The sequence below is a fragment of the Passer domesticus genome, chromosome 5 (genome assembly GCF_036417665.1).
Source record: "Passer domesticus isolate bPasDom1 chromosome 5, bPasDom1.hap1, whole genome shotgun sequence".
NCBI classification, from domain to species: domain Eukaryota; kingdom Metazoa; phylum Chordata; class Aves; order Passeriformes; family Passeridae; genus Passer; species Passer domesticus.
In genome coordinates this window covers 51064715-51091541 of record NC_087478.1, presented here as the reverse complement: position 1 = coordinate 51091541, position 26827 = coordinate 51064715, and the positions used below count along the sequence as shown (strand labels likewise).

Sequence of the window (26827 nt, the reverse complement as noted above, 5' to 3'; positions counted from 1 at the left end):
GTGCCAAACAGTCCAAATAAAATTCTGAGAAAATCCTTTAAATCACAGTTCTCTGTAGAAATTAATGTTCTATCTCTCAATTTTTTACTTTCTTAGTTTTGGACACAGTAAACTAACTTGAAAATTTTTCAGTCCTGCTGTGATGAACTCCAGAGAGTGACACCTTGGACTCTTGTTTGTTGTGGAAAGGAAGAACTGACTTCTTAAACTTTTCAAACTTTTTAAAATATGACTGGAAAACAGGTTACAAATATGTTCCTGTGGAATAAATACCAAATGTAAAAAGAATCTAAAATTCAGTGGAGAAAAGTAAAGTAAACACCTGTATCTGTGAGACAAAGCTAGGCAGATTCATATGAGGAATTTGGCATAAAGCTTTACCAGTGAAAATAATTAATCATCACTCCAAAATCAAACCAAGAAAATCATCAGCTCTTTATCTCTTTAGGTCTTCAAATCGTGACTAACTGCCTTCCTAGCTACTTGCTTTATTCCTTGGATAATCCTGAAGTATTTGACTAATTACAGGATAACTTAATTAAATTATATATTGGTCTGTAAAACAGAGGAAGTCAGACTCTGTGACCTAACAACCCTTATCTTTACTAATCCAAATGCCAGGTAGTCATTGTTGCATCTGAAGTCAGTTGAAACTTCTCTATGATTACATAAAAATCTAAATAGTGCTACACAGACAAAAACCCCCAAAATCTCAGATATCTCACTTAAGATACTTAAATACAGTACTTTTGAATGTAATCCCTTGCTAGGTAAAAATTTACACCTCTATGATGAGTCTGAAAATCTCCCCTTAGCTGGAAGGTAATCTTTGAATGTGCATTGTTTATTATTTATGAAACTTCAGCAATGAGAACCACTGAAATGCTCATGGGTAAAAGAATAATTCTCTCCTTAGGACAGCATATGAATAGTGTCAGAACAGTGGACCAAAACCTGTGAGGGGGTAACAGGTCATTCAGTCAGAACTGGGTGTTAAATGATGCAGAGAATTTGTGGAAAAAAGTCAGTATGTGATCAGTAATCAAGGACTTATGCACAGATAAAGGAAACAAAGAAAATTGCTTTAATCAACCCTGATAACGGAATTTCCTAAGATATCTACAGTTTTCAGCCTGATGTTCCTTAGCTTATTATCTGACACACAAAATAAAATGAAGTTTCAGCTGAGCCCTGAGCACACTAATGACCCTCACTAATAGCCCTGAGACCCCTCACCTGGAGCTCACACCCATGAGCCCAGGAGCTCCATCTAAGCTCAGCCCTGGGCATTCCTTGCTTGCTTGATCCATACTGGAGGAGTGCTGGTCTCTTGTGGCCCTACTCCTGTCTGGTTATCAAGTCTGTTGAACTGGATCTAAACCTATGGATTAGCTTCATGACTTGATTTTTATTTTTTTGTCACTGTGGACCTGTCTGGTGGGCACTGGATCTAATCCTTTCCCCTGACTTTGTGACTTGGCCTCAGAACCTATCCCATCACCATTATATAGAATTTTGACCTGAATTTTTGGTTGGGCCTGGCCATCATCTCTGGGTTTGTCTGGCTCGCCTCTGGCAATGTGGGCTGAGACCTGGCTAGTAAGGCTCCCTCTTGGCTCCTGCCTCACCTTCCTTTAAGGAGCAGCCCTGCTCTTGCTGCTCCCTGACAGATATATCCTGGTGTTCGGGTGCTCTGAGGGAGCAGCTGCCTTGCCATTTGGAGCAAGAAAGCAACATTACCGTTCTGAGAGGGAGGGAGAACTCCCCAGCCAAACATATCTAATTTAATTTTTTAGCCATAACAAAAGCGTGGTGACTGGTAGCTGTGTGTTCTGCGCGACTAAGTGCGTGCACCCAGAGCTGCAGTCTGACTGTAAGATGACATCAAGTTAAGCAGCATGCCAGCAGCCTCTCAGTCATCCTTCCTATTGCTTGCCAAGAGCTGTTGATGCTTCCCAAAACATGTGGTAAGAGAAGCCTCATGTGTGTTTACATTCAAGGCAGGATGAAGGCCTGGCCCTGACCAGACTGCCACAGTGCACTCCAGAGTCTGAGTCAAAACAATGCTGCTTTGACAGAGGCTGCTCTCTGACAGAGGCTACTCAAGAGCTGGGCGAGGCTGTTTCCCAGCGTGTTCCTCTGCTGTATCTGTTTATCTTCCGTGACATTCCTTTATGTGAGAAATCAAGTGTGGGACAAAAAGGATTGTCCTGGGAATGACGGAAGTAAGGTCTCATGCTCGAAGCCAGCCTTGGTGAGTGGTTTCCAAAAGCTGGCACAAGCACAGAAGCTGTGTATGAGCTCTGTGAAAAGCTTATCTGTGTGTGTCCTCTGCCTGTTTCCCAGCAAGTAAATATCATGTACTGTAACCACCCTTGTAGCCATGCATGACAGAGATTTACAGGAAGGTGTTTACTTTGCTTTATAGATGTAATACCAACACTGCACAGCTTCTAACTACTGAAGCAGGCTTTCCCTTGGGAGCTGAACAACTCAAGTTTGAAGGGGATGGAGATCCCTCTGCTGAGAAAAATGCATGGTCTGGTGAGGATGGTGTCCCCTCTTACCCTCTTGGGAAGCAACAGAAAGGGATTAATGAGTAGGCTTCATGGGTAGGCTTGAGTCTGTTCAGCTGGTACTTTATGTTCTATCATGACAGTAGTGAAGTTTAAAAAAAAGTTTCAAATATAATGGGGTGGGATATTGTGCCTTTTAATTATGTGCCATAAGCTGGGCAAACCAGTGGTACTTTAACATGCACAGGAAGAGCTTGAACATCCTCATTTTGGGCAACAGCTGTACTTCAGGGAAGTAAAAATCCAGTCTAAAGGATGGATTAGAATATGTTGTTTTAAAAACCCCTTTCTTTGGACAGAATGGAGTGAGTATGTGTGTGTAAACTCTGCATGTTCTTGTTAAAACAAAGGTGTTACTGAGGACCAGAAGTGGCTGTCAAAGTCAGAGCAGGTGGCCAGCTGAAGTAACCTGTAGGGATGGTTAATGGGCTAAGAGGGACAGGTTTTAGTGGCCTGGACATGCTGTGTGGCCTGATGAAGCAGGGGTCAGGCCTTGCTATCCAGCTGTGACAGTCTCGGGCCCAGGCCAGCAGAAACTGCAATTGTGACTCTGATACAGCACTGGCAGCTGCTTCACCAATAACTATTAGGGTTTGAAACGATGGCTGTGTTATGGGAAAGGTCTAACTGATTAATCTAGCCCTTCTACCTCATTGTTCTTACAGTACATTATTTTGTTTATTTTTATTCTCTCCCCTTTTCTCAACAATGTGCTGTTTTGGTAAGTTGTTAGGTGCACCATATGGCAGCAGGGAGGCTAAGCCCTCAGATGAGCCCATCAGTTCTTGTTTTCCCATGTTTTGAGGTGGCAGATTCAGCTGGTGCTTGTTAGAGCCTCAAAACTGAGCTGTACCATTCTGCTGGTAGCCTAGGATCATGCAGGAGGATTACACAACCTTAGCTTCTCTCCAGATTTTTTTGCTATGAGAATCTGCTTTATTTCGAAACATAACTAAAGAAAGGGGAGGATGGTACTTCCAATTAATATTTACTTTCTTAATGGCTTTCAAAGGCTTCAGGTGGAAAGGTCCTCATCAGCTCATAAGGTGTAGAAGAGTGGCCACCTGATAGGACCTCACATTCTGGTAAATTCTGGAAAATTGTAGAAGCCCTGTAATGTTTTTCAGAGTTCAGCATGCTTGTCCAAAATCCCTGTAAGCCTTTGTCACCATAGTACAGCAAGTCTTAGGAAACTCATTGAGTCCATCACCTCCTACCTCTAATTTTGCAGAAGTTCCCCAGGGGCTTCCTCCTTTTTCCATCAGGCTTTGTGGTTTATAACTAGAGGGGCAGAGCCATGTGAATTTGGTGGTAGTACTGCATTCAGAGTTGTATATAATGAAGAGCTGCAATTTGCTGGGCACAATGACCTCTGCTGGGATCTTTCTCTGTGCTGCAGGCAGAGCTAATGCATATGCAGCTGTTTTCCACTCGGTCACATTATGTTCTGTAGAGGTCAAGGCCCCATGCATTCTCTGGTTTTGCTGCCCTTTAGTACTGTTGGAGAACTTTCCAGCTCATGCTGTTTCCCAGAACAGACACTGTCCCACTAACTCCAACCTGTGGCTTCTCCCAGTTCAGAATGAAAGATGACTGGCATGCACAAAGACCATTTTCAATGAAGGTGCACCTGACTGCATTGCTGGACTTTGTGGATGCTGTCTTTTCTTGCTTAGTACTAAAAACTCATATGCCCTGTACACAGAATTTACCCTGATTATTGCATTTCTGATAGGAAAACAAAAGCTTTTCTTTGTCATAGTTTTCATCTCTGTATCTAATTCTGAAGATATCTACCTCTCCTTTTGATTCCAGGCACATACATTAGTCTGCAATTGCTTTTGAATTAAATCCCCATTCTGTATTTATATTTGTGCTTTATTCTTTTGGGGGGACAGCTTTTGACATGTCTGTAAGGGTATAGAGCTCTGCTGATAGAATAAAAAATAAGTTTTAGTTCTAACACCCTGAGATCCATGTGTTTCCATTCTGAGATCCAAAGAGCCAAGTGAATAAAATGTGACTTGCTAATGCTTGATTTTATTTCTTTAAATCTAGACCTCATGGTGTCTGGTCTCTTCTGAAAAGAGACAGTAAGACCGAAATAATTATGTCCACATTTGTTTTCATATTTTCTTGGCATTTCAGTCAACCTCTGAAAACTTCAGGCTGCAAAGTAACCTAATCAGCAGTAGGTTCAATTTTAAAACTATTTTCTATGTTGAAAGGTAGAGATATCATCCCTGGAAGACATCACTGATAAGCACTTGAATGTTGCAATTTATAAAGAATATTTTAAAATGTCAAAAATAGAATTCTTGCTTCACATTTGATGATCAGAAAATACTCCAATACTTGTTATTTTTTAATATAGTACAGGTGACAGAAATAACGGTGGGAGTCTGTACTATTACCTAAAATGGCTTGGCATGAAATGGTAGTAAATATGTCTGTGCTGATACTGGTTTAAAAAGCAATAGTGTGTCAGGTATTTAACTGAATTCATTATAAACAATTACTTTTGAATGCAGTTTCTACTTGCTACATTCACTTGTCCAGGCTGGTTTCTTCAAGGGTATGTTTGTTAGCTTTTGAAGCAAACACCACCAGCTTTTAGGCTGTTTTAGAGATATTTGCAGCTGAAAGCATAATTTGTTACATCATACATGTTACTCTGTACTTTCCTGGATGTCAGAAACGACAGAAATACTTCACAACTAAAATGAATCAGACAGCTAAAAAGCCTCCTTTTTTTGGAGGAAAAAAATTGTAGGCAAGGAACTGAGGATGAGAGATGAAGCAGCCCTGCCAAAGTTTACAAAGGAAAATCTATGCTAGACTAGGAATTGGACCCAGACATCCTAAATGTCAGTCCAGCCGTAACCACAAGTCTGTCCCTCTTCTGATTCATAAATACTACTGCAAATTAACTAGCAGCTCTAAGTCCTTGTGATACATTAGTCATAAATAGTGGAGTAAAAGTATTGCATTCTTTGTAAAAATGCAACACTTTGGGTTTGGGTTTGCCTTGGTACTAGTCAGCCTTTTTGACTCAAGGGTCATTGACCGAAATATGGGCTGCAGTTACCAGATTTAGACTTTGGCTGTTTGTCATTGTTGTGTGTCTGTAGCCAGGACTCACTCAGGATACTACTCTGTGACAAAGAGACTACTTTGGTAGAAAGAGGACCTAGCATTCACATTTTAGCTGTCACAGGAATGATTGCTGCCACCTGAATAAGTGCCTTTTCTTGCATAGGTATCATGCATATATATCTGGGACATAGGCATGGGCCTTCAGAGTATTTTTACATGACAATAAGTTATTTGAAGCCAATTGACTCTGCTTCAGGGGTTTTGTAGCACTGTCTCTATTGTGGCTGAATACCTCTGAAAATGACTTTATAGCTTCTCAGAACTGAAGAGAAAATCCAAAAGGTGTCTCTGACCATCAAGGATGGTCTGAGTTTGCTCTCAAAACCTCAAAGAGCATAAGACTTTAAAATCCCTTGTTACTGCCTGGTGAGGCCCTCTCTGACCGAGGACTGATTAGAGAAGATGCTGATTGTGCACCTGATGCCAATAATAGTTCCAAAGAGCATCCATCTCATGCTCAAGTTCTATGTATGTATGATCTGTGGCTGACTTAGAGTCAGAATAATAAATGGGAATCATGTTGCTCGGCATGAGGAAATCTAACTATAACGCTGCTCACCATATTTTAGAGGAAAAATAGCTGTCAGGCATGCAATGATCCAAGTCTGCTAGGGAATAACTCTATCTGTACAGTGAACTTTGGGAAATCCCCCTGTCAAATTCACTGACTAGTGACTGTAAAGAATCACAGAACAATAGATATTGTGATTGGAACTGCTGTAGAAGTCATCTACTCCACCCACAGAATTATTCACAGAAGTACTATTGCCAGCACATCATCTGGTCAGCCCTAACTCTGAATAGCTGCATCCTGAAAACTGCCTAAATTGGATATTCTATGACCTCTGTGGCTTGTCTGTTCCAATGCTGCACTACCTTTATAGGAATTTCCTTCTTAATGTCCAGCTCCTGTGGCTCCTGTTCAATGGTGTATCATCTGACACTGCTGAGAAAAACGTGGATCTGTTGTGCTTGTAATTACCCTTCAGGCCCTTGCAGGCTGTTTGATTATTCTTCCTTTCACCTGCCTCAACGTGCCTCACACACCCTTGCCAATCATGTGCTCCAGGCCTCTGACCACTTCTGGTCAGAGTGCTAGACTTCTGCTGGACAATCTCCAGTTGCTCCCCATCCCTCCGCAGTGTTCAGGTTCCAGAATGGATAGTGTGTCCTATGAAGCCTCATCAGCGTCAGGCACAAGGGAAAAGAACTTTCCTAGATCTGCCAGCCGTGCTGCTCCTAATGTAGTGCAGAACACAGTAGTGCCTTGTGGTGTCAACGTAGCATCAGTTCATTCAGCCTGAAATCCACTGTAACATCCAGACTTTCCTCCTGACTTTCACCTCAGCCAGTTCCCTCCCAGTGTGTAGGAATCATTCCAGCTCCAGTGAAGAACTTTGCACTTCTCTCTACTGGACTTCATGAGGTTTCTATTGCTACAATCCTTATGTCTTTGAGGTGCTTCTAAGTTGAAGATGTCATTTCATGTGTCAGATGTCATAATTTTGCATCTTCCAGTAATATGCTGAGGGTGCATGTGTATGTTATTCAGGTTCTTGGTGTAGCATATGGACCACAGGATCAACCTCTTGTGCACTCCATTTATTACTAGGTGTGAGCAGATGCTAAGCCTTTGATCATCACTACCTCCTGAGTCTTGTGGTCCAGCTGATTTTTAACCCACCTAGAAGTCCTTTTCCCAACCTTGACATTAAAGAGCCTAGAAGATAGCAGAGCTTTACCATTTTTAGGTGTTTCTAAAGTAGCACTGGGGGCTATTGTTTCCAAATTAATTCATAGAGATTGTCCAAAAAGACTGCAACAGTAGGGGGTTGATAAAGGGAAGACCATGTTCAAACTGAAATTAGGCATTTATGGAAGATAGTGTGCCTCTGTTGTGCTGGAAGTTTCAAAACTGTTGCTTTCCCATTCTGCTATTGCTTCTTTCCTTACCTACAAAAATTGAAATTTATATCAATTGTGAAGTTAAAGGAGAAGGGATGAGGCCTGGGGTAGAGACAGTGAGCTGATACTGCCAGCTAACATCTACAGACCCAATAAACTGCAGTGAGAAAAGGCCACTTTCACCTTGCATTGTCCAAACGTGTTAACTCAAAACATCTTCTTCTGGGAAAAATTACCTGGCATTCTGTCATAACTTTTAATTACAACAGATTTATTTCTCCATCCCAGACAGACTGAAAGAGTTTCAAAAGGTGAAAAAATTAAATCAATTAATTTTAAATTTTGTTTTGACTGCAAGTCCTTCTTCCTGGTGTGCAAAGATAGGACCAAAAAACTCATTCACTCTCCAAATGTGCCTGGCTCTGGATTTGGTTATTTCATATCCAAGCTCTGCCTGTAGTCCATACTTGTTAGCAGGAGGTCAGGGATTAGGGAAACCCCACCCATCCAGGTCAGAGCTGTTATAAGGGGGCCTTTTATTCATTCAGTTGTTCCTTACCCATCCTCTTTCGCATTCAATTTCTCTTTGGTTCCTGTTTGGTTAAGGGGAATTACACATCCATATGGTTAGGAGAGAATGGATTCCTTCTTCCTCTGTAGACAGTAAGGAAAACTAGAGGAAGCATCAATTTGTAATATAAAATGACCAAAGAAATCCTTAGCAATTATTTCATCACAACTGTCTAATTATGAGGATATGGTTTCCTCTCTACACCTGAGGAACTGCAGGGCTGAGCTACATCCCAGATGAGTGTGGTACAACTGAACAGTGCCAGAATTAAGTCTCATTGGAGAAGTTCCTCCTGTTGCTAAGCTGGCTGGGTGACCTACTTGTACTGTCACTGGATACTGAGCATCCTTGTCTGAGCACAAAGTTGGTATTATTGCTGATGCTCAGATTTATTAGCTATTTCTCCCTGCCACCCATGATAGGATTTAATCTCAAGTAATCTGAGGTGGCAATGAAACATGATGCAAAGCAACTTGGATGGTTTTTCACTTCAGACAGGCTTATTCAGTTTGCCCTGTATGGCAGAGTTTGCTGAATACCAAGCAAAAAACCTGTTCTCAGGGAAAAGGCTCTCTCCATATATTGGGTGACTTGCTGCAGTGAAGGAAGCTGCCCTGACCTTGCTTTTGTTCCTCTCCAAAAGCCAATTCAAAAGTACAAAAGTAAATCTCCAACACAGAGGCGAAAGAGCTGGAGCCCAGAGGCAGTTTCCAGCTGCCTGGTATAATTTCTTTCCACTAACATGAGCCTTCTCAGGGAGAGGGGTCAGCAAACTGGGCTCCCACCACCCACTTCACATGGCAGGGACTACCTTTGGCCTTGGGGATGAACAGAGGGAAATTTCCCTTCAGCTCAGTCAACTGCTGCAATGTGGTGACTTTGAGTCCTCCATCTTTCAGTTATTTTCTTGGCATTTCAGTGAAAGGCAGAGAATCTGTTTTCCATTTGCTGTACTTTTGCTGGAGTCTGTAATTGCTCTTTGAACCTTCAGGAGCAGGAAACCTATTAAAGACCCAAGAGGACAGGGATTCAGTGCCAGCCAGCACATTCCTTAGCTCCTTTCATCCTGCAAGAAGAGAGTGCTTCTGGCTTCTCCAGAAGGAATATTGCTACATTTTGTTCAAATGTAAGGCTGATTTCAAGAGTAATTTTACCACTCACCTTATAGTTATCATAATTCCTGCTATTTGCAGTATTTAATCTTTACGGTTATTAACAGAGAAATATCTATGGGGAGGTCATTATAGAAAGCCCAAGTATCAAGTTTGCCTTTCAGTATCTTGCAGACTGTAACGACAGATATAATAACAAGAAAATCTGAGTTTGATGGGCATGGACATGGGCATGTGGAAAAATGTTGGGTCAGAGCTTCTAAGGACCCTCTGGAAAGAGAATGAGAAGGCTGCATTTGTATTGGAAATAAGAGCTGCCTCTTTCAGGTAGAAAAATATGACAAATCTTTCATGCATGATACACCTTTAACGATGCTGCTCAACAAGATTATTTTTTTGAAGAAGTGACATGGCTCAGAATAAGTGGGATTGGCATTTGCTGGATTATCTTTGTTGTGCACCCCATCTGTGAACGGCTGATAATCTTCCAGAAAGTGGGAAGTGGTTTGCTGTTACTTTGCCCCAGTGCAGTGTGCCCCACAATGACTTTCTGCTGCATGAGACCCCTAGGGTAGCTAGCTGGCTGTGTCTGAGCCTGTCCCACAGACTCTGGAGTGGGAGAGAAGGAAGCAGCACACCACAAAGAGAAAAGGGTAAGCATCAGAAGATACTTGAAAAAAAAAATAATGGCAGACTGGGGTAGTACTGGGAGCAGGAAGGCACAGATATTCTCAGCCTAAAAACTGAGAATGAGGAGCTTGGTTCAGGTGCAATGAAAGAAACAAAACAGATTATTTTAAGGATGACCCAGCTGAAGTTTGTTTGTTATTCTAGTGAACTTCACAACAGCTAGTCCTGTGCCAGGTTTTAGCCCCTTCAGTGGTTGGCTCTGTGCCATTTTAGTAACACAGACTGTCACTAAAGCTGATATAATGATCGGGGGAAATAGAGAATAGAGGGCACAAGAGTATAAGTGATGTGGCTCACGCTGTTGTCCCATCCTTACCATGCTGAAACGTTAAAAGGAAAGGAAGCAGGAGACATGAGGATATCCCATGTGTCACAAAGATGTCAGAAAGGCCTTGAGACTTCTCCAGCTGATGTCTGGGAGTTGGTCCTACTGAAGAGGAGCTAGACAGACCGTCCTAATGATGGCAATACTTGCAGAGGAACTGTCACTTATTTTCTGTATTTCTCCTTATGAGAGATCAAAAAAGGATTTTGCTAGGCAGTGACATGAAGCAAAGCCTGTCATGCACGCTCTGTGTGTCCAACAGAGGCACTGACATATTTGCAGTGGTCATGGGTTAGGAAGGAGTCTGTGCTGTACATCACAGTAACCATCTTGCTTCCAATAGGAAATAGCACTTTGCAAGTGGCAGCTTCTCTACGGGCTCAGCTCGGCAGTTTACAGCAACAACCAGGTTCTGAGAGTGGGGAATCTTTGCTGGTAATCCCTCCAAACTCCTTTATCTCCAAATAATATAACATAAAGGGCAAGGACAAAGCATTGGTTCTGGTCCTCAGCCTTGTCCAGTTACACATCTCCTCCCTTTCTCATTCTTCTTGTACTTCAGGTTACTTTAAATGAGGACATATAGAATCATGGAATTGTTTACGTGGGGGAAGACCTCTAATATCAAGTCTAGGCATTAACCTAACACTGCCAAGTCCATCACCAAACCAAGTCCCTAAGAACAACTTTTACATGTGGTGCATATTGCACACAAAATGCCTGCATAAAATATTTGTAATGGTTGTGGAGTCAAGTGCTTAGAAACCTAAGAAATCCAGGATGAAAGTTACCTGGGTAACATTGAAGCATCCCCTGATGGGCACTCATGGCTGTGAAAGCCTCAGAAGGGCTCTCTGCAGTACCCCCTGCCTCATGCATCGTGGGACATCGATGGCAGCGGTCAGCAGAGGAAAAGGGACTGCAGAAGCAGCAGCAAGAGTCATCATGGGACTTTAGGGATGGACTGCTCCCCTGCAGAGCTGACCAGTGCTCCTGTCATCCAGTGTGATGCTGGGCAGCTTAGCCAGATTCCCCAGGAATGATTGTGACAAGGCTGTCCATTGCTTTCTGCGTGCTTAACATAGCCTCCAGTCCCAGACTGTGCTCTGAGGCCAAGCAGGGTTATTTTTATTATGAATTGATTCCCTGATCCTATTTGCAGAACAGGCCCAAAACTGAAAGTGTGTGTGTGTTGTGAGATTCAGTGTAGGGCCAGGGTGGGAAGGCAAGGGCTCTGCTGACCAGGGTGGAAACTATTGAAGCTGGCATTGCAGCCAGAACCCCCGGAATAGCTGAGCCACAGCTGGCTTGCAAAAGGGAATGAACACTTGCAAATGCACCTGGACTTCGTGCTTTGAATATAAAGTGCTTCAGCATGGTAGAAACTGAAAATCCAAGTCCTCATCGTTCTGTATCAAATACACAAATGTGACTTTGCACTTTCAGCAGGCAGCCTCTCATTTACAAAATACATAATATTTACTGTCCCGCTGTGAAAACAAATTTGTTGATGTTTCTGAAAGAGTTAGATATATCTTGCTGAATGCCATCAGCTCAAAGGGGTTTTAGTCATTCTGCTGTCAGAATTTTGTTTAAACCCTAAGAACTAAAGATGATCTAAGTTCATCCACTGAGCAGAAGGACGAAGCTAAACCTGAAGTGTTTATTTTTTTAATTGCAGAAATCCTGTGACAGGAATCCGGTGAAAGAACTGATCTACACTGCATGTCTCAGAGTACAGAAATTAAAACTTCAGTGTCAACCCTTCTTCGGGCACTTCTCATGGGCAATTTCTGGCTTTGCAACTACAACAGTATCTGAGTGTAGTTTTTGTACTCAGACAATACATTTACAGTCATCTTCACTTGTAGCCTACCAGTCCCTGCTCACCTGGAACAGTCTCAACTGAAAATGTTTTGTTTTAACTAACAGTCAACCAACAGTGAGCTACTAGCTCAATTAAGCCAGACCAGATCTTGTATATAGGCAGCTTTTCTTGGAATAAGTGGTTTATTTAATTTGGCTTCCTCTGCTTTTTTTTTTTTTTTTTTTTTTTTTGTACAGGAAAAAATATGAAACATGTGAACATCTCTCATCATCTCTATAATCTACAAACCCTTCTGGACGGGCTTACTAGCACATCCCTGGAGAGACAGCAGGTATGCGTGGGAGCTGGAGTATGTCTGAGATGGTGGCTAATGACCTGTTGTCAGATTCTTTTCAGAAGCAAAGTTCAGCAACACTTCTGATGCGGCAGCCTTTTAGTACAAGAATTTTTAAACACAATTTTTGATTGAAAAATACAAAGAATGTAAGAAAAATAGGATTCTAAAACTTTTTTGTTTTCTCTGCTCTCTCTCAGCTTTGTGCTCCTTGTTTACAACTTGGAAGCAAAGGAACCAGATTCTTTCACCCTGTGAAAGGTTTAAAACAGGTTAAAGCACCAGCTTAGGATTTTTCTTAAGTAATAACCAACAAGCAAAGCTAAATCCTTTTGCAAAATAACAAATTTAATCGGACAGGCAGCTTTGCACCAGCTTCCGCCAATCTGCTGCCCAGTGCAGAGGCACAGGAACCGAGGGGGCCACAGCTGCTCTCCAGGGAGACTGGCAGGGCTCCAGCACCAGCCAGCCCCGCAGATAAAGGTTCCAGCCTGTTGGGAACACACAGCAAAGTGTGTGACTGTCCCACTGGTACTCAGCATTGGGAAACTATTAGAGGAATGTGTAGTTCAACAAGCCTCTACACACATGCCTCTGTTTTTTCCCTTGAGATAAGATTTCGTGTTATGAATTCTCAGGGCTTCCCCTGTTTTTCTGGCCAGAGGAATCCTGGCTTAACCCAGCAAATGATGAAAGGGGCCCATAACACGGGACAGAGGCAAGCCTTGTCACCTGAGGCACCTGGCAATACATTAGGAAAGAGTTTTATAAAGCAGGGAACTGTCGCTCTTGGCACAGCTGTCCCTGCAGAAGCAGACAGTAGCTCCTGCAGCCCCGTCCATGTGCAGTTCAGATGCCCTGAGCTGGGTTCTAGCAGCACCGTGGGCTGCCCAGAGCCCAGTGCAGGCTCCAGCCCTGCGCAGTGGCCGGGGTGAGGATGTTTGCTCACAGCACCCCGTGAACCCACCCCACAGCCGGGGTTATCAGCACATGCTCCAGGCAGGTTACAGCGAGTTCCAGCTGCCTGCATGACCCAGGGGCTGGCCTCTGATCACAATGTCACTGTCTGCTCAGCTCTACACCCCTCCTGCACTGGCTCCTTTGACAGACCACTTAATACACACAGCACATTTCTGAAAGGAAGGAACAATTCCCCACTCCACTCAGAGGCTAACGGAGAAAAGTCTTGCTCAAATACAAGTGCACAAAATGCTTCAAAGTAATGTTCTTGAAAATGGCTGGGAGTAATTTCCTCCTTTGTCTCTGAACTTTTCCTTACTCTATTTATATAAATACTTGCAACAATGGCTAATTGTCAGAAAAATGTAAGCTATTTTTTAGCAGGATTCTTGTCTGCCCATTTCTACATTCCAAACTTCTGTCTTTATAGCTGAGGTCTTGACTAAATTATATAGCTCAGTTCTGAGCTAGGTACTACCTCCCCAGAATAAGCCTGTTGGGACTGACAAGCATCCTTGTTAAAAGCCTGAAATAAAATAATCTGTTCCAAATTACTTATTCTTGGCTCTGGCAACTATTTGTGTGTATATATGCCCCAAGTTACGTTAATGTGGAAGTAACAGATCACAGAGAGCTGGTAGTGCTGTATATGATACTTACACATTAAGCCTATGGCCATGACATCACTGCCCTTGTTCTGAGCTCCAGTGATGGTGCAGCCAAAAAAAGCGTAACTGAGAACACAACTCATTGTTCCTCTCAGCTGCTAAGGCTGTATTGACTTTGTGAGTCACGCTCAGCATGCAGAGGTGACACATTCCCCCATTAGTGTTACTAATTCCCTGGTTTGGGAAAGGAATAGTGCCTGCTCTAAGAAAACAGGGAAGGGGTGGAGAAGCATTGGGACTCACAAATTTGCTAGTATGGCTTAGTCTTTCTGAGTTCATTTGTCTGCAGCATGGATGTGACAGTAGGATCTTAAGTTGTTATAAACAGAGGACTGTCCTGAGGCTTATATAGGACAACTACTATTTTTTAGGATTTGATGAATCCTAATGAGAGCCTCAGGCTGACTGCAAGATACAGGGAACTAACTTAGACCCCGTGTTTCCATTTCTGTTTTGTTGGCTGACCAGCATGTCAGCCCAGAGGGAAGGAGAGCTACAGGGACAGAATTGCTCTGCTGGCCTCAGTTTGAGAGAGAAGAGCTGAAGCAGCCTAGAGGTGGGCCTAATACTGATCAACATATGCTAGCACATATGGATGGATTTGTGTAAGAAAACAACAACATCATCAGCATAAAAATGAGGATAATGAGGATGACCAAGTGTGAAAAGCTGGGACTAGCTGTGCCATAGTAGATCACCACCCTTAGCCTCATGTAATGGTTTGCAGCCTTGGCTGATAAAAATACAGCAAACTAGAGGACCAGAAAAGGCTGTTGAAGAAGTTGTCTTTGAGCAACAAAAAGCCAGAACCCAGTGAGGATCAGGAGTGCTTAACAGGAACTGCAGGTGGTGGGAGATGCTTAGCTGGACCCACTTAAGAGGAGCTGCTAAAGGAGTTAGAATAGCTGCAAGAAGCAGCAAGGCAGAGGGACTGGTCAGGGCCTCCTAACCTATCTCAGCTCCAGCTTGAGGAAGCCTTTGCTACCCAGCAGGTGTGTGGCAGTCCCCCTGAACTGTCAGCTGTGAGTGGAGTGTTTCCAGACCAGGGGAGCAATGGTCTGCTCTAGCAGCTGTGCCAGCAAGCAATGAGAAAGGGCTTTGGCAAGTATCATTTTGGGAGCCGGTAGATGCCTGTTATTTTGTTTATGTTCCTTTGTCCTTTTCTTCTTTATTTCCAAAACAGTGCTGTTCTGCTAAGCCATTTATGATTTGTGAGCAAGGCAGTAGAACTCTCTGAACACTCAGTTAATTTATTTTTCTCAGGTTGGAAGTTGGAACACGAAATTCTATTTATTAACTAAATTGAACTGCCCTTGCTGTTGTCAGTCAGACTGGAAGAAAGAGTACATTTATTCCTTCTTTAATTTTTTATATTTCCCTTGTCATATACTTGAGGCAAGGCTGAGGAAAGCTGCTTATTGCCTGTGTTTGAGCTCTTTGCAGACTTGATGAGTCTCTCATGAAAGTCTGCATGAGGAGCCATTGGGAGGTTGGTACCACAAAACTGGGGTTTCAGTCTATATACAGGAAAAAAAATTAAGGGCCTGACCCCTTGGCAGCCTGGCAGCTTTCACACCTCTCCTAAGCAAAGCCTGAATTCCTGACTGCATCTGAGATGCGCTGACCATGTGTGGTTGCAGCATGAAAAGGTGTGTAAAAACTGGATATAAAATAACTCATATGGGTGGTAGCATGGATCTAAGGTCAAACATGCCCAGGCAAAATCCTGGGTAAATGCCCAGTGAGTGAAGCACACGCCAGCACCGATGCACAGCACTGCAGCTCCCTGTGCTAGCCAGAGGAACGAGGGAGGTGTGCCCCCACACTGCCATGTGTCTCTAGGACACTGCCAAGGTATTTTAAGTTTCACCTGGAAGGTCTAGGAGAGGAAATTAAGTGCCTTTGGTTATGTCCTCACTGCAAATGGGGCCAGAGGTACTGATGATGCCACAAGCATTGCACAGAGTCTTTGGGAAGTCTTTTAACAGCCTCTGTTCGGATGGCCATTCTGGTGATTGCACTTTCAGAGCAGTATGAACAGTATCAGCAGTATGGAAACATTTGTTACATTTGAAGCCTTTGGAGTCCAAGACTGCTTCTTCCTCCTGTGTTGCCCAGAACAGCCTGGAATGATGTCTAACATACCAGACTGCTCTCAAGCCTGACAGACTGTTTCAGCAGTAGTCAGGACTGGCAGAAGCCAATTGAATCAGGCAGAGAGAATGCAACAGACTGGCCTGAGGCTGTTCATACAGCCCTGAAGGAGTCAGCTGCAGGGAAAGGATTATTTGGGAAGATAGATCCACATCTTGTGATACTTGTTCAGTTGCACAGGGTGAGAGGAAGCTGTGAGCAGCACCCTTGCAGGTAAAACTGTGATCACAAAGACACCTTTGTCTGTCCTGCCATCACTCCCCTAGTATTTGTATACAGACCCCAGTGCCATCTGCCCCCTAGGAAAACTGACCCCCACATGCTGCATTTTTCACAGGGACTCGATCTATTCCTATGTTTCTCTATCCTTGCTGGAGGAAAGTGTTTCCTAAAGTCTAACCCAAAAGACTTTCACCATTATGAGCCCTTTCACCTTGATGTTCTTCTTGGATCCCCTTAAATAAGATTACGAGGTGCTCAAGATATTTTACTTTCTAAATTCACTCTTCAGAATGGTGTATCCTGCTCATTTCCCACAAAGAGGAAGGCTCCATGCATAAGATGTTGCAGAGAGTCTTTGCCCCCACCCAAAGTCTTGTTTTTCAGAGTGACGCACACCCTCCTCTGCTATTACTTAATATGAAGTGAAGTCACTGCTTTCCTCCCCTTTAAACTGCTCCACCCTCAGTCAGGAGGTCTGCTTCTCCACCCTTTGGCAGAACAGCTGTTTGGGGGTGGAGGTGAGTTTAGGGGTGGTGTTGACCAGTCTCTCATCTGGGGAGAAAAAAAACAACCAGTGTAGCCCTGTCAAAGAGCTGCTTCAGAGCTGGAAACAGCCCTGAAATCCTTCCCTGCTTCCGTGTTTGTGTGTATTTCATGTGAGCACAAGTTAATAAAATCATTTATGTCAGTCTGTGGGGCTACTTTAGGATGCAAAGAAGAGTGTGAGCACAGCACTGGCTATTCTTTATTTGTCTTTTTCCCCACTCCAGAAGAAAGTTTTCACTGGAACTCCCACCCTCCTACTTTGGCAGCTAGAAAGAGGCAGAGAAGTTGGTGTGTAGTGTGATGTGGGTCTAAGTTCTCTCTGCTCTGCTCAGACCTTTCTCACAAGCAGTGGGAAGCAAGATAGTCCCTAGGAGTTGGGTGCAGCTGCATGTTTTTGCCTTACCTCTCTCACTGTGAGCTCAAGTAGCCCAGAAGCTGCCCTAAATATACTCCAGCATCCAGCAGTCCCTTAGGGACCACGTGCCAAACATGCCTGGAAGACAATGTGGTGCAGCCACTCTTCCTTCCCACCCTTGACAAGCCCTTTCCGGCATGCTGGTGGCAGTTCTGGCTGTCGGCTCACTGGACACTTCACTGCAACAGAGAAACAAACCACAGGCAAGGGAGGGATCCTGGATTACAGTCTATATCCTTGGAAGACAGAGTGTTGACATTTGGGGCCTCAGCATCAAGGGGAAGGGTTTTAGGGACGGCATTTGCTCCAAGAGGTGTTGTGTCGCTCCAGAACCTCTGTGTTTAAAAGGGGAAGACTGTGAATGTTCATTCAGAAAATAAATGGTATCATGCAAGGAAGCACAAAAAATGTGAAGGAAACTTGTCCCGGTAGGAGAGGCAAATATTTCAAATGGCTCATGCAGAGGGTGCCAACTGGAAGGGACCTCTCCCATGAAAAGGACAAACAGATGGTGAGGGACAGAAGACAAAAGCAGAAGGTCTGGCAAGTGAGGAGGCAGCTGGTAGCTCCAGTGGTCAGAATGGCCAGCTGTCCTGGGTTTGGAGGACTGGACCTTCACCTGCTGTAGAGCAAATGTAGTTTTGTTCCAGTTTTGTGGGGACTAGTAGAGGAGCTCTCTGTGTACATAACTACTTTTCTGATATCTCCTGCTCCAGCCAGTCTGTACCAGCTCATGAGTTCTGTTTCACTGTGCTACAGCAATTTATACTCCAGTCTCTGTTTTCCCTGCTCCTCAGGCATTTCCTGGCTGAAGCAGCCGTTAGCTCTGCTCTGCTCACTCAGATGCTTTATGATTATTTACTCTTAAATAATCAACTCAAAAGCAGCAAAGAAGAAAGTAGGGGTCCCACAAATTTTTTTTATTTGTTTATATAAAGGTAGCACCTCACTCAAATACCAACATCCCCATTGTGCCAGGTGCTACACAAAAATGGAACCAAGTCTGTGTCCCAGAGGGAAAATGATTTTTGTATTAGCCGAGACAGACGGAGCGCAAAGATGCAATGAGCTAATACTGGTTAATTCCAGCAGTCTAGGACTTGAGCTTTGCATTGTTACAGAGCTCACATTCCTGGGTCAGAGAAACCATATTTTTGGGAAGGTTCAGTGGAAATGGTTTTGGGACTGTACCAAAGCCCTCCCAGGATTCCAGTTTTCTTAGTCTTAGCCTCAAAGGAATTTACAGCTGGCTCGGGCAGAACTGGAAGTCCCCACAGGAAGGATTTTGTTGATATTCAGTCTTTGGAGGACAGTGAGCTTCTCTGTGAAAGGCAACACATATATCTGTCCATGACCACTGCACCACACCCACTACTTCTCCAAAACAGATAGAGTTTCACGGGCTCACATGACCACGTCCATCTGTTCAGGGATTATTAGGACAACCTGTATATGGGGTGTAGCCGGGGGAGATTCCCTCCATCCATTCCTTCAGTTTAGGCAGGACTTATCTCTGTCTGAACGTGAAACAAGCTGCCAACACTTCTTAAAAATTAAGGGACCTTCAGCAATCAGCAGAGCTCCCAGGAAAGAACTCACCAGGTCTGTTTTATGTGCAGACTGACTGCTTCTGGCCAGCCAGAACAGGGTGCTACAGGCAGTCTTGTCCAAGACACCCTAGTCAGTCTTTTGCTTCTGGTCCAACACAAAACCAGAGGTGTCTATCTAATTAATAATGTTAATCTGGCCTCTGGCCTATTCTCAAGGAATACTGCTTTTCTATCCTTGAGAGACATAATAATTACCTTTCCTTCCTCCTAATCAGTTTCTCAGGATTCCTCACCTGGCTCTAAGATTATTTAAATCAGTCAACTGAAAATAAGGTTAGTGACCCAATTTCCAGGGTCATAAATTTTCTGACAGAGCAGAGTCAGCATCTAAGGGCTCATATACCCTTTTACTATCCACAGTCCCACACATCCATCATTCAGAGCACACACTTTTCACCTGCAGAGCATCCTCTACAGATTTCTATGTGGAGAGGAGGGGCAATCAAGATAGGGAATCCAGGAGAAATTTAGGGGAAGAAAAAGAGCCACGTGTCTGGGAAAATTTGGTTGAGACAGGAGGAGTCATCTCTACTCTTTTACCTTTTTTTTGTAGCCTGTGTGTCTCTGGACTTCAGATTCATCACAATCTGTACAGCAAACCTCGTGGTAGATAAAGAATTGACGTCAATTCACCACAGGAGGGTAAAGCAGGTAAGACTCAGAGTTCCCTGAATGTGGTATCTGCAGTACAAATGCCACAGCCTGCAAGCTTCTTCAGTCCTGGCATGGCACATTTATTGCCACTATGTCCATTTTAAACCCTCTCTAACATGCACTCAATGCCCTTTGGCAGGGACTCATCCTGCCTGTTATGTATCAGTACAGAGTTTGGGACAATGTGGTTTTGGTTTTTCTAACAAAGAGCAGAGCCAAAACATAATGACAACATATCAGTCACAGTCTGCATAGGAAAGGCAGTGTCCATGGGATGATAACATCTTTGGTGGTTACCATAAAATTTTAAAGAATAGGTCATTCCCCTCATATACTTTTAAAAAACCTCATAAACTTGGTATGCTAAGAACTTCTAATATGAATATATCTCCCTTATTTGGAAAAAAGGCAAATTTTGCTTCCAGTTGCATGATCCCACTTCATTTTTTGATATTTGACCTGCAGATTAGAGGTTTTCACATCATCTGTCAACCCACAGAGACTATCCCAAGGTTCAGTGTGTGTGAGAGAGATAGGAAAGGAACATTAGGAGCAGGCCAACCACAAATAGCTAAAATTAGCTATGAGAACTGGAGTACTGAGGTCTCTAAGGAACACTAGTCAAAGGAAGAAAATGGTTGTTTGCTAAACTCCCACTTATTCTACTGCCTCTGAGGACTCCTGGCTCATATCCTTGCCCAGACATCCTACATGGCTATTTAAGAGGATTTCCCCCACCCCTTCCCCCTCCATTGGCCATAATTTTCCTTTTTTGTAAGTGCAGTACAGAGTGATATGGGATTCCTGCTCTGGCAGCGAGATTCTGACTGGAAACAGGAAACAGGGGGGCTCTGCAGAGCTCGGCCTCTGTGACAACACGGACGTCACACCCACGTGCAGACAGGGATGCTTCTCACATATGGCAATGATCAGCAGCTCCCCTTTTTCCTCCCCTTCCCTCTTCCCCAGAAGGGCTTACAAAGCCCTAGAGGGGCCATATATCGAGTTAGAAGCAGTCTTTAGGAAGCACGGCTGTGTGAGGCCTCAGTTATGACAGAACATGATTTCTTGCATAATTCTTTCAGATTCTCTGAGGCCAGTAAATTTGAGACCATAAATCTTCACGTGACCAGAGCATATGGTCTTAGAATAAGACATGGAGTGAATTACAAAGAGACAGCCCATCTTCTTCAGAATCTGATTAAGGGAATCCTTTGAGAACTATCCCTTACGTGCAGCCACAGGCATGGTTTTAAAAGCTTCCCTCCCTCCTTCTTCCCAGAAATGCCTGATGGAATAAGTTGGGTTATTTTGGCAGAACCAGGTTCTCCTATTCTCTCCTTCCTATTTTTAAAAGCCTTTTCTCAAAATAAAACCAAATCGCTATGACTGCTTAATCCTTCAGATTATAATTTCAGGGAAAAAAAAATAATAAAAATATTGTTAAAAGTGATTGCATTGATACTGTGAAAACACCTTAGGGGACTTGGTGACATTGTCTAAGCTAAGGAGGTAGGTTCTGGAGGAGCAGGAGGAGAAGGAAATGCTCTTGCAATCACTAGGAGTGAGTATGGGTTTCCTCCAGCCAGCTCTCTGGAGTGCTATTGCTCACGTCCATACACAGATTATGCTATATTAGCCTCTCTAGGCTAAGTTGCCATCATATATGGTGTTCAAAGGTGAAGTTTTATTCTGGATGGGGAAGTCAATTTCAAATGAAGTAAAAGATTCCCTTCCTAGCTTGCTCCTTCTTTTTCATGGGGCGGACTGTGCTCTTCTTGATGATCCTGCTTCTTTGGCACAGAAATCAATGGGATAAGGTTTTCTCCAGAAACAGCTCATTCAATCTCAGCACTGGGAGGGACAATTGAAATACCTTCAGTAGGTACACCCACAGCTATCCTGTGAGGAAAGGGAGACCAGATTAGTGCCTTCTATCCTAGTTGCACTAAGAATTTGCTGGCACTGTGCAGAACTCGACCCCTGCCTTCCCATTCCCCAGGCTGGTCTTCTGGTGGTTCTGCTGAACTTGAACTGACAGAAAAGGAAGCAAAATTTTGGTTTAAAAATGCTGGGTCGTAATCTAGGGAACATAATGATACAGCTGAAATAAAAACACATAAAATGCTTGTCTATCTACTGTCTTTTGAACTGTCAGGTGCTGGGGAAAGTCTGCTGGAGAATCATATCTCTGTTGGTAGAAACTGCTGTTGCTCAGCCCTTTGTTTGTTATTTTCCATTAATTATCCCATGATTAAAACTGTAGATTCCTCCCATGCATTGCATAACTTTTGCTCTGAGAGCACTTTCCTCACTGACCTCAGCTAGGTCTCTAGGGAGAACCCTTCTGCCTCCCTGGCCTGTGTGGTGAGAATTCAATCTCTTGCAGTTGCCTTGGGGAGGAGAGGCAGGCAGAGGGAGAGAAAGAGGAGAGGGAGAAGAGAGAATGTGCTGTGCTAAGCTGCTATTGGACACCTGCTTCTGCTAGAAATGTTCAGAACCTCTCCAACCTCTTAGCACTTGAGATGAGCCACTGCTTTGGAGCAGTCCAGGATCCCACTGCAAGGCACTTGGGATAATGCTGGACCCCTGACCAACGCTCTGTGCAAGATTTGGTGGCACAGCTACAAACAGCAAAGCTACAGAGAGGTGTTTGCTAGCTCAGAGCACATGGTCAAGCTTTGGTATCTTCAGAGTTCAACCCCTGGTATGTAATCTGTACATACAGACTACACCTTCCTGGTTCCTGCCAGCTCTGGGTAGTTCTCACTGGAACACCCCTCAGAAACACCTCTCAGAAAGGCACAGCGAAGGGATAGAGGCTCTCAGGTTAAAGGAGAAGGGAAGAAGGGCTGTGGATTATCTCTGTCTTCAGTGGAAAAAGAATACAATTTTCGCACATCTGTGCTAAATCAAACACTGATTTTTTCACTCCTGACATTAATACATTAGGTGTGGAACTCACACTGCCAACCTAAAAAGTTCCTTTGAGGAATGCATTACTCTTCACTTGGGAAGAGCAAGATAATAAACAAATAAGTGTCCTCACTTAAAACTGCAGATCTACCATCTCCTCATCTTTTGTCTCACACCAAATGCCAAGATTTATGGATAAAAATTCCAAAAGAGTGAGGAAACCAAAGCGCTGCCTTTTGCTCTAGAGAAGAAAGAGATCCGTCCTTGAAATCTCACATCGGAAATTCCCCAGCTTCTCCTGGCTGGGACTGTGAGTCTGAGGGAAGGGCCTGATGTCAGTGAGCAGTCAGCTACTGTTTAGAATACAGTACAGATTTGGGAACACAGGAAGAAAAGAATTGAAAAAGTCTGGATTTATAAGAAAAATCCTATGCTGGAGCAATAATCTCTGTTGGGATTTCCACACAGAGGAACTGCTTCTCACGTTTGACATCATGGGGTGGCATGCATGACAGGAGTCACTGAGTTCATTCCCTGCTGGGACACTATCCTTGCATTAGAGACTGCCCTTGTAACTAATACCTTAATTTGCAGTTTCAGGTGAGAGACTGGTAACACCTGCACTATTGGGATGAGGAGACTGGCTTATTCTTACAGGAACTTTCTGAAGGTCGCGCAGGGAGAAGCAACTCAAGACATCAACTTTTCCTTTTCCTGCACTTGCACCTGTTCTGCAGGTAAAGAAAAGACCCTTCCTTTACACCAGACAGCCCAATACTATTTCCAGGCTCTTTAAAGAAACAAGGAAAAAAAAAAAGGCCCTGTGGTGCTGCTCTTTCTGCTTTTCATATGTATGGTGATTTTAGGAGATTCCAACATGCTTTAAAAACAGTGACACATTCTAGGGACTGGCACATGGAGGGGGTGCAGCTCTAATAGCCTCAGGATGGTCTAAGAGATAACAGGATTACTGCCTCCTGCCTGGGATCTTTACCTCCCTACACTCACATGGGGTTGTGGAAACAGCTGTATCCTGACAGTGCCCTCTGATGAGAAGGAGAGAAAGATTATGCTGAGAAATGAGGAAGCAGGCTCAGTCCATGCCTTCAGAAGCTGGTGAGAGGCAGAGAGATGAGAGGAGAAGGATCTAGCAGTTCAACATGCCAAAAAGGCCATGTCCTCAGGTCAGCCAGCTCTCCCCCACAAGGGAGGCTGTATTCAGCTCTCCTGCTCCTCTGTGGACAATCGTCTCTAGCAAAAGCCAGGCCAGTAGCTGAGAGAAAACCGGGGATGCAGCGGTCAGCCACCTTCAGTAAAAACCAAAAACTGGAAAAGTTGAAAGTGAAATCCTGGACTGTGCTGGGGGACTGAAAAGCACCAAGATAATCCCTCACCCCTGCCAAGCAGAGTAAACCTTATCACAGGGAGGGCAACCAGCCGTGAGAGAACATGCCAGTCTGACAGGCTTTCTGTCCCACCCTTGAATTTGAGCAGGACATTAAGGCTACAGTGAGAGAAGGCAATGAATGACAACCACACCAACCTTTAGGCTCTTATTCCATCAAAAGGAAAATTTGCCCCACAGCTGCTCATGGAGCTGATGCAGGGAGCAGATGTTACTGCTTTTCTGTGTCTATCCCTTCTTCCTCAAACTCCCCTCAAAGTTTCTACAGAGATATTGTCTTCTTCAAGTTACGTGGATAGAAACGTCAAACCTCGATTGCAGCCATGAATCTGCTCATGAACTCTGCTGGCTGCAATGCCACAGAGCTGCCTTAAAGCTCTCTTAAAAATGTGAGGCATTCCAGTCATTTTAATTACTGTGCATTGCATAAGCCAGAAACCAGTTCATACAAAGGAACAACAGAAAAGTGATTTTCAATTGCTCTCACTCTCTTCTGTATTTAGTGCAGCCTCCAAAGCTCTGGGAACACCAGCTCTTATTAACATTTGAAGCACTTCATCTATTTGAAATCTCTTTGTTCAATCACTTAAAGCTATTGATGCAGTTTAGAAGGGTTTAAAAAAGAAAATCAAAACTTCAATTTGGAAATGGCTACAGCAGCAGGAAAGCAAAACAAGAGAAATGGAAAGACGTACTATAAACAAAAATGAGAGAACATTAGTTGCTTGGAATGAGGCATAGGCAGGTAGAACCAAGCAAATCACGTCGTGTCCTTCCCTCCCGGATTCTGTCAGACCATCTAATCACAGCCTCCTGGCTTGAACCCTGCATGGTACTGAGCCCTCTGGCCCTGGTCCAGAAATGCACTTAAGCTTATATTTAACTTTGTGTATGTAAATGGTTCTGTTGACTTCAGCAGAGCATCTCGTGTGCTTAGAGCTGAACATGTGCCTTAGTGTTTTGCTGGATTTGGGCCAAAGAGCACGGTCATGTGCAGGAAGCATTTTCAGCTTGATAAGGCTGTTAAAAGATATTTCCTGGTTACTCTTCTGCAGCTGATGACACATGAATGGAGGATCCCCACACTACTGAGGGGTGATTTCATATTCCACAACCCCTTATAATGTAATATTCCTGGAAACACATGCTGCCTACAGTCTGCTACCAGGCTGGGTGCTCTCAGTGGGCACAGTCTCTAAAGGATCCTTGAAGACTGAACACAGTATAGAACTGTTAGAGCTGATGAAAATTTAATGGTGTACCTGCAATGAAAAGCTTGGGAATGGGATGGAGTGTTACCTATGTCTGGCTTGCAGACAGGAAGGTGACATAATTCCTTTGCAACCTCAGAGAAAGAGATCAAATGAATTTTTTTGGTATGTATTCATAGAATCAAAGACATTTTTGAAGAAGGAGTATTCTCATTTTAAATAGCATATAAAATTCACTGATAAAATGGTGGAATTAACAGGAGTTTTTTCAACTTGTTTCACATCTATGAATCATAGGAAATACAAACATTTTAGACAAAACTTCTTCTCCAAGGACAGTGTTAGAAAAGAAACAATTCACTGAAAAAGAAGCAGATAATAAAGAAATATGAGAACCTTTTTCTAATGCGATACATGACCATTTGCTACTGTCCTACAAGATGGCAGGGGTGTGCTGTAGAAAGAACATCAGATAGCTCTGAAAACACCTACTCTTCCCCTCATGCTGCATGAAAGCAGAAAACAATGCCTAGAGGGCATGATGCTGAGCTAGTGTAAAAGATATAAAGATCATCAACTTCAAGAAAAGTTTTTAGGACAAGAGGATGCTTTTGAGCAACTTGTCAGGTGGACAGTTTAGAATGCTAATGGCAAGACTCCACGCCCTTGAATAAAGTAAATTTGTTGTCAAAAAATTAAAATAGAAAAGGGCCCTTACTTCAGAAGCTTTTAAAATTATATTGTTAAGGAGGTGGCAGGGCTGTTAAACTGCAGGTTGATTTCATTCATGCTAAGCTCAGTTTAAGCCAGCTAAGATCTGGTGAGGAACTGAAGTGTTACCAACCACTACATGTGACATTTGTGAGGGTATTTTCCTCTGGTGATAGTGGGGTCTCTCTCTCTCTCTGCACCCCTCTCTCTCTCTCTTTCTCTCAGCCCTCCTGGTATGTGTTTTATTGCCAGCAGTTGCTGTAGGTTGATGAAGCCCTTCTGCACTGAAGCAGCCGGCATCCCTCACAATGAAATGTGATCAGAAGGCAAGTGAACATGCCTTCAGTTCATATCTCAGTCTCTGTCCCTGGTTCCAGGCCGGTCTTGTGGACGGAAAATGATGTTAACATGCACCTGATATAAACTGAGTATCTGAAAGCAGAAGGTGATTCTCCTTCCTGAAATGTAAATAAGACACCCAGCTCAGTGTTTCCTTTTCCAAGGATCGGTTCTTTCGGCGCTGCGGAGGAGCCGGCTCCGTGCGGAGGTCGGGGCCATCTCCGGCAGCGCACTGCCCCCTAGCACCGCCGCGCACATTCCTGCGCCATGGAGCGAGAGGGACCCTGCTCGGCCAACAGCACCTGCGGGACGCGGCTTTCCCTGGGAATTTTCACAGCAGCTATTGACCCAGCCCAGTCATGCTGGGCTTGCGGGATCCGACAGGATCACAGCATGGAGCTGTGTGGCTGCTCGGTAAGGCAGAGATGTCCTTAATTCTGTTCAGCAGTGTGCTCTTGATGGAAGACTGGAATAACACAGATTTCTTTATTTGGTGACATTAACCAAATGTGAACTCCA

General features: G+C 43.8%; 1 protein-coding gene and 2 long non-coding RNA genes across 14 annotated transcripts in view; 1 reads left to right on the top strand and 2 right to left on the bottom strand.

Moving 5' to 3' along the window:
- The window catches only part of SYN3 (synapsin III), a 200937-nt gene that overhangs the window by 60865 nt on the left and 113245 nt on the right, over window positions 1–26827 (bottom strand). The window lies entirely within an intron of this gene.
- Window positions 1079–26716, top strand: LOC135300687 (uncharacterized). 3 transcript variants are annotated; one of them, XR_010362462.1, is made up of 7 exons: window positions 1079–1599; window positions 1797–1967; window positions 2079–2254; window positions 2429–2544; window positions 12400–12494; window positions 19626–19723; window positions 23237–26716. It is a non-coding gene; the product is annotated as an uncharacterized LOC135300687 (long non-coding RNA). The 3 variants fall into 3 exon arrangements; XR_010362463.1 differs by adding an exon at window positions 22116–22433 and having other exon boundaries at window positions 1079–1967; XR_010362461.1 differs by having other exon boundaries at window positions 1079–1967.
- On the bottom strand, window positions 8763–20546 carry LOC135300686 (uncharacterized). Of its 4 annotated transcripts, none has more exons than XR_010362458.1 (4): window positions 20514–20546; window positions 19613–19672; window positions 17451–17641; window positions 8763–9210 (listed from the first exon to the last, which is right to left on the bottom strand). It is a non-coding gene; the product is annotated as an uncharacterized LOC135300686 (long non-coding RNA). The 4 variants fall into 4 exon arrangements; XR_010362460.1 differs by lacking the exon at window positions 8763–9210 and adding an exon at window positions 12198–12988; XR_010362459.1 differs by lacking the exon at window positions 8763–9210 and adding an exon at window positions 12998–17313.